Source organism: Ceratotherium simum, chromosome 1 (genome assembly GCF_057802395.1).
Source record: "Ceratotherium simum simum isolate JZ-2026a chromosome 1, ASM5780239v1, whole genome shotgun sequence".
Classification (NCBI taxonomy): Eukaryota; Metazoa; Chordata; class Mammalia; order Perissodactyla; family Rhinocerotidae; genus Ceratotherium; species Ceratotherium simum.
In genome coordinates this window covers 103510643-103522729 of record NC_141900.1, presented here as the reverse complement: position 1 = coordinate 103522729, position 12087 = coordinate 103510643, and the positions used below count along the sequence as shown (strand labels likewise).

The 12087-nt window shown below is 37.8% G+C and overlaps 1 pseudogene; it reads left to right on the top strand.

The window, feature by feature from the left end:
* Positions 1-12087, top strand: part of LOC101389710 (GTPase IMAP family member 1 pseudogene) — an 84463-nt pseudogene that overhangs the window by 23604 nt on the left and 48772 nt on the right.

Below are 12087 nucleotides of genomic sequence, written 5' to 3'. Positions count from 1 at the left end.
ACCATATCCTGAGCTTTACAACAAACCACAACACGTGTAACAGAATTGAAATTGTATGGAGTATGTTCTCTGCCCATAATGGAATCAAGCTAGAAATCAATAACAGAAAGACACCGGAAATTTCTTCTCCACTGCCCTATCAGCAGCATGATGACTGCCCAAATGATCATCAGAATCCAAGGCCTTGTTGATGGCCCTCCACTGTCAAATTCTAAGTCTGAAAAGAGACTTTCCTGCTCTTGAAAAACACTCTTGACATCATCACAGAAGGATGGCAAAGTAAGGGATAAATGGCCATTTCTCCCTTTTTTCTACCCATTGCTGAGGCCAATCTCCTTTGTTGTTGAAGAGAGGAGAGGATCATCTTCTCCGTACCACACGTCTGTCTCCTGGTCCCACTCCCCCACTGCTCTTGCACTTTGAGTGCAGATGACTTTACTCAAGAATGGACAAATTCAATCTCTAGTCACTCTTGACGAGCCTTTGCCCACCAGTTACTGCATAGCTAACCCTGAGGGCATGATCAGCTGTAACTAGTGTAATTTAGCCTCTTGGTGAAAATTCTGAGAGCATCTACCCGGTTGGGTAGACATCTTCCAGGCTGTGCTGAGTATCAGCCTCACAGAACACTGGGAACATCTCGAGTCATATTCCTGAGGCATTGCGATCAGCGTCCTTCTCCGTCCACTCGAGGTTGTTTCAAGGACTCCAGCTTTACTGTCAGACGGGGGGAGACTGCTGTCTTTTTCTGACAAAGGAAGAAACTGAGGCCCAGAAAGCTTAGATGGCGTATTCCAAGCCACCCCCTGTGCGGGATCTGGAACCATAATATATGTCTTATAGTTCATCCTCCTTCTGTCCCTCCATGCACCTCTTCAGGCCCCACCCCACCCACTCAATGATAAGATTGTGTGAAATGTGGAAATGAAACCACAAGTCAGAGTTTGGTGGGAAGAAATCTGAATTATGAAACACAATTTCTCTTCCCTTGTCTGTGTTCAATCTTAAGAAAAAAAGGGAATAATGTACATTATTGAGAAAGGAGTGTTGGAAATCTCCAACTGTAACTGTGAATTTGTCTATTTCTGCATTCATTTCTGTCAGTTTTTGCTTCTTGAATTTTGAAGTTCTCTTGTTTTTCTGAAGGTCTGTTACTTATGAGGTGATGCACATTCAGCATTATTTTGTCTTGTTGATGAATTACCCTATTTATCGTTATAAAATGTCCTTCTTCATCCCTGGTACAGAGATGGTCTTGTTCTGAAGCCTACTTTGTCTGATATTAATATAGCCACTGCAGGTTTCATATGCTTAATCTCTTTATGGTATATCTTTTTCATTCTCCTACTTTAATCTCTGTCTTTATATTTAAAATGGGAATTCCTTTAGATAGCATACATTGGGTCTTGCTTTTTTATCCCATCTGACAATCTATCTTATAATTGGAGAGTTTAGACAATTTACATCTAGCATGATTATCTATATTGTTGTGTTTAAATTCATCATCTTGCTATTTGTTTCATCTGTTGTTTTTTTCTGCTTTTCTTCTAGTGATTTTTTGAAATTCTATTTTATTTCCACTATTGCTTTATTAGCTCTACCTCATTTTATTTTCTTAGTGGTTTCTCCACAATTTAAAATGTGCACTTTTAACTTATCACATTCTACCTTCACTGAATATTATATCACTTCACATATACTGTGAGATCTTCATAACATTATACTTCTACTTCCTCCACCCTGTCTTCTGCATTATTGTTGTTATACATTTCACATTCACATAAAATAGAAACTCGACAGTATATTGTTATTTTGCTTTCAAGAGTCAATTATCTTTTGAAGAAATTTTAAAGAATAAAAAGGATCTTTTATATTTATTCATGTATTTACTATTTTCAGTCTCTCATTTCTTTGTAGAGATCCCAACTGTCATTCACTTTTATTTTCCACCCACCTGACCCGTCATGTGGATCAACGCTGAGCAGCATGTTGTTAGATGTTTGGAAAAAGTTTTTTCATATATTACATATACCTAGTTTTCTGGTGGCTTATGGAAGGAGAGTAAGTAACAATCCTAGTTACTCCATCATGGCCAGAAAGAGTTGACCCTTCCCCCATCTTTTCTCGCGAAGTATTTATCAAAGACATTAGACATTTGTACTATTGATTTTTCCACATTCTGGATTTTGCTCCATGCATCCTCATGAAATCATTTAATATGTTCTTGTGTCTCATACATTTTCACAAAATAAGTTAGTTGTGGATGGTTTGATCAGAGAGATCGGAATCAAGTTTAATTTTACTTTGACGATTTTCCTCTTAGTTGGTGTTCTATATTTCCACCAGGGGCCCCTTTTTATGTTAGCAGTCATTGATGATCACTGTATAGATCCATTACTTAACAGGTATTGCAAAATGGTGATATTCTATTCTAACATTTCTTTTTCATTGAGTAGCTAGAATATTTCTATTAGGATATTCTTTCTCTCTTCACTTATTTAGTAACCTGAAGTACAGTTTATGCAGAAAAGACAGGATAAACGCTTGATAAATACCAGGATAAATTAAAAATGAATAAAAGATTTAAATGTTAGCAAAAATCAAATCAAAAAATTCCTGGAAGGAAACAGAAATGTATTCCACTATACTCTACACACGTGGAAGGTCTTTCTAACTATGACTCAAAAGCCAGAACACACAAATAAATGTTATTGATTAATGTGCCTACATAATAATGATACACATCTACATAACAAAAACAAAGTAAAATATGAATGACAAATTAAAATAATATTTGTAACTCATATAATGGGTAAATGACTAATCTCTCTAATATGTAGAGTTCCTAGGAAATTGAAAGGTAAAAGACCAACAACCCATTGTAAAAAGTGGACAAAAGATTATGAAACTGAATCGAAGAAGCCATAAAGAATGGAAAGATATTCCATGCTCACGGATTGGCAGAATATACACAGTTAAAATGTCAATTTACCTAAAGGAATCTACAGATTCAACCCAATCAAAATCCCAATGACGTTCTTCACAGAAATAGAACAAAGAATCCTAAAATTTACATGGAACAACAAAAGGCCCTAAATAGCCAAACAATCCTGAGAACAAAGAACGAAGTTGGAGGTTTCACACTCCCTGAATTCAAATTTTGTACTAACACTGTAGTAATCAAAACAGCATGGAACTGGCAGAAAAAACACACACAGATCAGTGGAACAGAACTGATAGCCCAGAAACAAAACCACACATCTCTGGACAGCTAATCTTTGACAAAGGTGCCAAGAACATACAGTGGAGAAGGGAAATTCTCTTCAATAAATTATATTGAGAAAACTGGATAGCCACATGCAAAAAGAAAAAAATAGACCATTATCTTACACCATACACAAAAATTAACTCAAAATGGATTAAAGACTTGAATGTAAGACCTGAAACCATAAAACTCTTAGAAGAAAATATACGCAGTACACTCTTTGACATCAGTCTCAGAAGGATCTTTTTCAATACCGTGTCTAATCAAGTAAAGGAAACAAAAGAAAAAATAAACAAGTGGGACTACATCAGACTAAAATGTTTCTACACAGTAAAGGAAACCATCAACGAAACAAAAAGACAACCCACCAACGGGGATACAAACTTTACAAATCATATATCTGACAAGGGGTTAACTTTCAAAATACATAAAGAACTCATAAAACTCAACAACAAAACAAACAACCCAATCAAAAAATGAGCAGACAATATGAACAGACATTTTTCCAAAGAAGATATACAGATGGCCAACAGAAACATGAAAAGATGTTCAAAATCACTAATGATTCAGGAAATACGAATCAAAACTACAATGAGATATCACCTCACACCCATCAGAATGGCTATAATTAACAGGAAAAGAAATAACAAGTGTTGGAAAGGTTGTAGAGAAAAGGGAACCCTCACACACTGCTGGTGGGGATGCAAACTGGTGCAGCCACTGTGGAAAACAGTATTGAGATTTCTCAAAAAATTAAAAATAGAAATACCATATGATCCAGCTATTTTACAACTGGGTATTTATCCAAAGAACATGAAATCAGCAATTCAAAGAGATTTGCTCATCCCTATGTTCATCGCAACATCATTCACAATACCCAAGATGTGGAAGCAACCCAAGAGCCCATCAGTAGATGAATGGATGAAGAAGATGTGGTGTATATATGGAGTGGAATACTACTCAGCCATAAAAAAGACCAAACTGTGCCATTTGTGACAACATGGATGAACCTTGAAGGTGTTATGCTAAGTAAAATAAGTAAGCTGCAGAAAGTCAAATACTGTATGATTTCACTCATGTGGAAGATAAACAAATACATAGAGAAGGAGAACAGATTAGTGGTTACCAGAGGAGAAGGGGGTGAGGGGAGGGTGAAAAGGATAAAGGGGTGCATGTGTATGGTGACAGATAAAAACTAGACTATTGGTGGTGAACACAACGCAATCTATACAGAAACTGAAATATAATAATATACACCTGAAATTTATACAATGTTATAAGCAAATATGTCCTCAATAAAATAATAATAATAAAATGGACAAAAGATATGAAGAGAATTAACAGAAAAAAACTGATACTAAACATATGAAAAGATGCTTAATCTCACTCATATGGAAAGAAATGCATATCAAACTGCACTTAGATATGATTACTCCCCATTAGGTTTTCAAAACCCAAAAGTGGGAAACAAACAGATGCCTTCATACCTCATTAGTGAAAATACAGAATGGCACAGCCCATCTGTATCAGATAGTGCGATATTGTTTGACACAGCAAAGGCTGAAAACACCCCAAATGACCATCAACCGGGACAGGTGAAAAATGAACTCAGGAATAGCTACACAAAAGACTACTATGCAGCTGGACAGTATAGAACAAATAAGGAGGTGCTCTCCATACGCATATGGAAAAATGCCCACGATACATTGTTCAGAGAAAAGAACAAGATCTAGAGCCATAGAAATAGTATGCTACCTTTAATGTAAAAAAATAAATAAATAAAGATTATGTATTCAGATGTGCTTATATTTGCAGAAACAAACACTGTAAGTATACCCAAGAAATAAAGTGGTTAATTTTAGAGGACTGTGGGAGAATCAGGTGGACAAGGTAAAGCCAAGATCTCTTAACATTTGATTTTTCATAATTTTTTATTATGGTAAACACCACATAACATGAAATATACGGTCTTAGCAGATATTTAAGAGTACAGTACAGTATTCTTCACTATAAGCACAATGTTTACAGCATATCTCTAGATCTTTTTCACCTTGCATGACTGAAATTCTATACCCATCGAACAGCAACTCCACATTTTTCCCCAGCCCCTGGAAACCACGATTCTACTTATTGTTTCTATGAATTTGACTACTTTAGATACCTCATATAAGTAGAATAATGCAGTATTTGTCCTCTGTGTCTGGCTCATTTCACTTAGCATAATGTCTTCAAGGTTCGTCATATGTTCTAGCATTGACAGGATTTCTTTCTTTTTATCACTGAATAATATTCCACTATGGTGGTGGAATATTTTCTTTATCCACTCATCGTGTTTCCACCTCTTGGCTATTGTAAAAACAACAGAAAACCCATTCTTTTCAAGCACACATGGAACGTTCTCCATAACAGATATGTTAGGTCACAAGACAAGTCTTAGCAAATTTAAAGGATGGAAAACACAGCAAGGATCTTTTCTGACCACAATAGTATGAAACTAAAAATCAGTAAGCAAGAAAACTGGAAAAATCACAAAAACGTGGAAATTCAACAGTACCCTCCTGAGCAACCAATGGATCAAGGAAGAAGTCAAAAGGGAAATCAAAAAATATTTTGAAACAAACAAAAATGGAAACACAATATACCAAGACTTATGAAATATAGCAACGGTAATTCTGAGAGAGAAAGTTATGGAGATAAATGCCTACATTAAAAAAAGAAAGATCTCCAATAAGCAACTTAACTTTACATCTCAAGGAACCAGGAAAAGAAGAACAAACTAAGCCCAAAGTTAGCAGAAGGAAGGAAATAACAAAGATCACAGCAAAAATAGAGACCAGAAATACAATAGAAAATCAACCAAACTAAGAGCTGGTTTTTTGAAAAGATAAGCAAAATTGACAAAGCTTTGGCTAGACTAATTTAAAAAAAAAAGAAGACTCAAATAAATAAAATTAGAAATGGAAGAGAAGACATTAGTTAGAACTGATACCACAGAAATAAAAAAGGATCATAAAAGACTACTATGAACAATTATATGCCAACAAATGTATAAACTAGAAAAAAATGGATAAATTCCTAGAAGCATACAGCTTACCAAAACTGAATCATGAATAAATAGAAAATCTGACCAGACCAATAACCAGTAAGGAGATTGAAGCAGTTATTGAAAATCTCCCCACAAAGAAAAGCCCATAGCATATAGCCTTACTGGTGAATTCTACCAAACATTTAAAGAAGAGTTAATACCAATCCTTCTCAAACTCTTCTAAAAACTGGAGAGGAAGGAAAGCTTCCAAACTCATTTTATGAGGCCAGAATAACCCTGATATCAAAACCAGACAATGATACTACAGGATAAGAAAACTACAAGCCAATATCCCTGATGAATATAGATGAAAAAAATCCCTAAAAAATATTAGCAAACAGAATTCAACAGTACATTAAAAGGATCATACACCACAATCAAGTGGGATTTATCCCTGGGATGCAAGGATGGTTCAACATATGCAAATCCATCAATGTGGTACACCACATTAATAGAACGAAAGATAAAAATCATACAATCCTCTCAATAGATGCAGAAAAAGCATTAGACAAAAGCACAATATCCTTTCATGATAAAAACTCCCAACAAAGTGAGCATAAAAAGAACTTACGTCAATACAATGCAGGCCACACGTGACAAGCCCACAGCTAACGTCAGGCTCAATCGTGAAGGGATGAAAGCTTTTCCCTTAATTAGGAACAACACAATATGGCTGCTCTCACCACTGTGCAGCATCCAATGTGCTGGCCACCAGCCGCATGCAGCTTTTGAGCACTTGACATGTAGCTGGTGAACCTGAGAAACTTAATTTTTTTTTAATTTTATTTAATTATAACTAGTTTTAATTAAATTAAGAAACTGAAGCAGTGTAAAATGTTTTACCACGAAACACAGCTTTGTTGTTTTGGTAGAAATACCTTTCACTCTACCTGTTGATCAGATATTATTGCTGCATTGTAACACCAGTGTCAGCCCCATGCATTGTTTCTAAACATATCATTGATCTAGTCAAAGTCAGCGGATTGATTCCGTTTGAATACTCTTTTTTACACACTCACATAATACTTTTATTTGAATACTTTACGTACACAGCATGAGTTACAGTGACACCTATCTACATTGTGCTTGGTAATTAAATTTAAATACTGATATTATTTTATTTATAATATAATTAAATTAATTTTTACTTAAAAAATAAGCATGAACAAATTTTCAACTTTGAAATGAAGGCGTGATACTGAGGCAGAATGACCGGAGATGACTGAGCATGTACGATGACTAGAACAGGGAAGACAAAACGAGACTGGAAGAAGAAATGTCACCAAATCCAGGACGAATCGCAATCGCAGTTTGCTGCAGTGCAGCAAAACCAAAAATAAAATGTTAGGGATATTTTCAACAAATACATAGGGAGTTTGATCAAATGCTTCCTCTCAACAGTCAAAAACAGAATTGACAAAACTGGTAACTGGAAACAGAATTAAATGTCCAACAAAAAATTCTAGACAATTTTTAACAGGATCTGAGCTTGTAACTGGGACCAGCTATAAAACATGTCAGACTATTGGACAAAAATGCAAAACACTTTTAGTTGAAGAGATGGTAAAAGAAATCATTACTTTGGTTATGGAAAGTTTTGTTGGAAAATTTTAAGATGAAACACTTAAAAGCATATAAAATGTGAAAGATCTTCCATTAAGGAGCCAAACAGTTGCCCGTAGAAGACAAGACCTTTGTAATAACATCAAAGATCGATTGATTTAAAATGTGAAAATCTGCAAATATTTTTCTTTAGAGCTATATGGGGAGTGTGTTATAAGACACTGCCCAAATAATACATTGAGCATCTCTTAAAGTATTCCTAAAGCTATGAAGAGATGTTGGAAACTTAGGGCAAAACAATCAAGTTAGTGGTGTATATATTTTTAAATCTTTTAAAATTGTAGATGAGAATTGTAGTAGAAATTTGGCACAAATCCCTGATAATGGAAGCCCTGCATGAGACCCCGGTCTCACTCTCATACTCTGTGCCCCAGAATAATGGGACCATGCTCGTTTCCACTTCCAGATCCTGCCTTTATTTTGCCTTGATTGATTCCAGAACCATTTCATCTCCTTCCAGTTATACAGAGTACTTAATTAGGAAAACTGAAGCCAATCTAGGTATTAACCTAGGATGTACTTTTAACCTAGGGAATGAGAGGCTTGCCCAAGCCTGGGAGGGCTGAGAATGCCAGGGTCTGGGAAACTAACTGGTGTGCTGAACTGTGTGGTTTTCAGGTGCCGTCAGCTGTGAAACAGCACTGCAGTCTACTTGCAATAGCTCCCAGACAGTGGTACTCCTCGTCCACCTTCCAAATATCGCAGGAGCACCTCTCATTGGTAGACCCTAACTCGGACCTATCTGGAAACGGATGGTTAGGAATATCATTCCAGGCTCCTTTTCTGTGATACAGACAACATAGAGGGACAATCAATGGTGCCATGTTTAGAAGAGAGGGTTCAGCGCAGTTGAATAATTCACATGTAAGGATTCACCTTATATCTGACTTTCTTATAGAAACATTTCCTATCTCATCCAAGACGTCAGATAGGAGTTACAACTGTTTGATGCTGAGTATGCCAGGAACAAAATACTGATTTATTATCTTGTATTTTAATTACTTGCTGTCTCAGTGTACTAACACATACTGCCACAGTAGTGGGTGCCAGTGAATTCTTCCTTGTTCACCATTGTGTACCAAGTTCCTGGCATACATGAGGCTCTCACTAAGTATTTTTTCACCCTACCCCTGGGAGATTTGGTGAAACTTGGCTCAATTCATTTCATATAGACTTGAAATTCAATTCTTTAGCTGATTTCCACAATAACAGCATATACTAAGCATTCTGTAGGCTTTAGCATCTTTATTGGAGATTTTGAAAGTCACAGGGAGGGGTCCCATGGGCAGCCCTTGGCATTTCTACACCAAGTTGACTGTCGTCCCTCTGTCTTGGAAGGAAGAGGTGCTCATCCCTCCAGCACCCAGGAAGGAGGAACTCTGGAGTGCCACCTCATAAATCCTCTGCCTCTCAGGAAAGGCAAAGGGGTTGATCTGTTTCAGGATGTGAGGATGTTAGGAGAGCCTGACATCCATTAGACAACTTCCCACTATTATTTTTACTTTTCAAAAACAGGAAGCAGAAGGGCTCCTGACTTTATGGTCAAAACAAAAACAAAAACGGGTAACAGACTGTACTCTCTCCCTTTTGGCCGGTTGTGACCAGACACGACCTGCACTTTTGGTTACTCATTCCTCTCTACAGGCTGACCAAAGAAGTTCTCCTTCTGGCAGGTCCAGCTAAGTCTTACTCTTTTGGTTTCACCTTCTCAGACGGTGACTCTCTGGTTGTCAGGTGGCCCCATTACATGCAACTAGCTCTCTTCCATTCAGGGAGAAAAATGAAGACATCTAACATTGGCATCTGGTCTCTGCTGTGGTCTCCACTTCATCTTTACTAGGGAGACCTTGAATTTTTGTAGAAATACGGTATTTTGCCTTATTTGATTCAGTGCTTTGTGTGTATACTTTTCCTTCAGAATCCTGGAGGGGAGAAGGGTCTTTGGAGCCGTAGATCTAGCTGGTAACATTTGGAATGGAGGAAATGCCTTGAGCATTATTGAAGTGACTTTCAAACACAGGATATTAGCTCCAGTGCAGTGACTCTCGAAGGATGGTCCTGGACCAGTAGCATCAGCAGTGCCTGGGAACTTGTTAGGAATGCAGATTCTCAGGCTTCACCCCACACCTACTGAATTAGAAACTTTGTATTTTAACAAGCCCTCCAGGTGTCTCTGATGCATGCTAATCGTTCACAAAATACAGAGAAAAACTTGAATAATCAGGTTCTAATACTAAAAGAATATTAACAAAAATTTGTCAAAAGACGACAGCCTTGCAAACCTGGGTATTTTCTTTAGAATTGATTGTCTGTATTCTATCACATCTCCAATATGCATAACAAGGCTCATTTTAGTCGCTAGACAATAACACTTTATAAGGTAGAAGTCCAGATAATGAGAGATGGGGACACCCCCTTGTCTTACAGGGGAAAGGAAACAGAGAGGAAGTCAGAAGAATAAAGCAATCAGATGTTTATCCTAAATGTTGTCTCTCTAGGTTCAGAAAACAATAAGTCGTCTATTAGATAGTTGAGTTCTAGTTATCCCTCGAGCTGTGGTCTGGAAAGTGCCCTGAGGGGAAAAGCCTTTTAAACATGGGTGTCACCCTATGCAGTCCTTGCTCCCAGGATCAAAACACTTTCAGTTTCTATCTGGTTTTGATTGCCATCTGGTGCTTTCCAGTATTTGATTCTTAATAGTTTATCCAAAGTTTACCTAGGTTGTTTGGTCTGTTATAAGCCTCGCTGTTATTTTGGGAACCAGACTCAAGCTCTCAGGTTTTATTTTCTTGTTCTTTCCATGGTTCATGGATAAAATGACCAGAGTTGAGAATTATATGAACATTTGGTTGGGAGACTGTCAAAGGAATTTCCCACGGGGGTGGGAGTGAGGTCACTGCAGAGCGAGGTGTGGAGCACACTCACCCACACTGCATGTGGCACACGCTGCTGGGCATCTGCTTACTAGCCATTCGCCCCTTCTTCCTCACTAACAAAAGCAACGTGCCCATGTGAAATACTAAATTGCACAGTGTTTCTTGCAGCTGTGGTAACTGTATGACCAAGAGATATAACCAGAAGTCCCGTGAGGATTTCTGGTTGGCTTTGCTTTTGTATTTTAAGTGCCATTCTGTCTTCCTTATTGTTCCTGTCTTCTTTCTGCCCACAATTCAGACAAGAGGCTGAAGGTAAAGCAGCCATCTTGCCACTTTGAGGACAAAGTTACTTGCAAAGAATGGTGGAGCAGATAGGGAGAAAAAAAAATCAAGGTCTTTGGACAGTTACATCAGCTCTGGACTTGCCACCCGTAATTTCCTTGTTATATCAAAATTGAATCCCTTGTTTGTTAAGCCACTTTAGTGAAGTTTCTCTGACATGCAGCCAAAAACGCTCTCTGGCTAACATCCCAGGACTGAACGAGAGGCGCTGCCAGACCAGCCACAGGGAATTCTGGACCAGCAGCAGCTGAGTTGTGGTGAAGTCAGCCAGGGAGCCCCGCAAAGGGCACCACCTGAATTGAGAAATTAGCTCTGGGTTACACCAGCTTGTGGACTTCCTTGTTGGAGGCCAGCAGGACTTCAGAGACCTGACAGACAAGGAACATCACCCAAGAAGTAGAAGAGACAGGGGCTGAGGCCTGGGGACCCCATCTTTCTCCACAAGCCACTATGTCACATGAGGCACCCATCCCCCACTGAAGGAGAGAAACACGACTGTGAGGGGTTGGCTCTCTAAGTCACCTAAATAGAGGAACTAAACACCATCTAAAGGGGCTCCTTAACAGGTCAGATTGGACTGGTTTAAATAAGAGTAAATATTTGGTTATATTTGCTCCCTAGAAGTAATGGATGGGAGCTAGGAAAGATTATAAAATTATAGACAAAATAAAAATTTGCATTTTGTCTCTACACCCTGCATGTTTGATTTTGCCATGTAGGGTTTTGCAATGAATTCCGAATTGTTCCACAAGAGGCACTTGACTTATAGCCTCAAGGGACTCTTTTTCACAAGCTTGTTCAAAGCATTTTCCTACAAAGGCAACTATTACCTCAAGAGGAATTAAAAGTAGAGTTAAAATCTCTCTGTATCAGTATGCTTTCTCATAAATCCAGTA